The sequence below is a fragment of the Galeopterus variegatus genome, unplaced genomic scaffold, assembly GCF_000696425.1.
Source record: "Galeopterus variegatus unplaced genomic scaffold, G_variegatus-3.0.2 Scaffold1844, whole genome shotgun sequence".
Classification (NCBI taxonomy): domain Eukaryota; kingdom Metazoa; phylum Chordata; class Mammalia; order Dermoptera; family Cynocephalidae; genus Galeopterus; species Galeopterus variegatus.
In genome coordinates this window covers 91,077-92,171 of record NW_007727955.1, presented here as the reverse complement: position 1 = coordinate 92,171, position 1,095 = coordinate 91,077, and the positions used below count along the sequence as shown (strand labels likewise).

The following is a 1,095-nucleotide window of genomic DNA, read 5'->3' as shown; positions in this document are numbered from 1 at the left end:
AACACCGAGGGTTGCGATCCCGTTACCGGTCAGTAAAAAGGACAAAAAGGAAAAAAAAAAAGAAAGAAAGTCTCTCCTTTCTGCTTTCCTACTAATTCCCAAAAGTCTTGTAAGGCTAACTCTAATTCCATGTTCTCCCTGAAAGCATCCTAACCACTCTAGCTGGAAGTGATCTTTCTCTGAATCCCCACAGTGCCGACTGTCTGCACTGCCACGGTTCTTAAGCACAGGAGAGCATTAGATTGCACGCCCAGTCCCATTCCCAGAGATTCTTACTAAGTAGACCAAAGCACAGTGGTCAGGGCATGGGGCTGAGGCCTCAGCAGAGCACATATTCTGTTCTGTCTAGTTCACGTGGTAGCATGCCTGGGTCAGGGCCACATCTGACTTCTACAGGCAGATCTCAAGTCCTGCCTCCTCTTGATCCCCCTCTCTTTTGTGAGGTTCCCTTTCAGCTGGATGAATGAGTATGTCTGTTTCATAACCTTAGAGGTGGGTCTCTATCTACGCTCGGAAAGAAGCAATAGAAAGCCTCATTTTAGCTTCAGATATAAACCATGTTCTCTGACACAATACTACTCCAATCGAGCAGATAGTCTGATTCTCCAGGTGATTCCTATCTCTTGACTTAATAGTTACAGATGCCAATTTGGGGGGAGAGGGCAGGAGGAAAAAAATACCATCTTCTATCACTAGAATTTCATAAAAGAAAGGACATTTTAAACACCAAAAAAGTCGGAATAACATAATTTCAGGACAACAGATAATCCTTTACATTAAATAAATTAACTTTCGTGGGAAAACTGAGGATTATGGCTTATTTTTCTCATTTCAATGTTTGCTTTCATGTGATGTGAGAATTTCTACACTAGACTGTGATTTGGTGTCTAATAAATCTGAAGCAATCTATAATTCAGCACAGTCTTTCAGAGAAAGGTTAACTTATTTGTCTGAGAAGACAGGCAAATTGTTTTCTCTGTGTCCAGAGATGTCCATGTGACATTTTGCATTACCGAGTGTAATGCAAAATACATGAGTTTTGCTGGTGTTGAATCTTTCCACTACTTTTTCTTTTCTAGCTCTTCCCATATTAGG

The 1,095-nt window shown here is 41.2% G+C and overlaps 1 protein-coding gene across 1 annotated transcript in view; it reads right to left on the bottom strand.

Moving 5' to 3' along the window:
* Window positions 1-1,095, bottom strand: part of SLC9C2 (solute carrier family 9, member C2 (putative)) — a 100,738-nt gene that overhangs the window by 66,604 nt on the left and 33,039 nt on the right. The gene's annotated exons all lie outside the window — the stretch shown is intronic.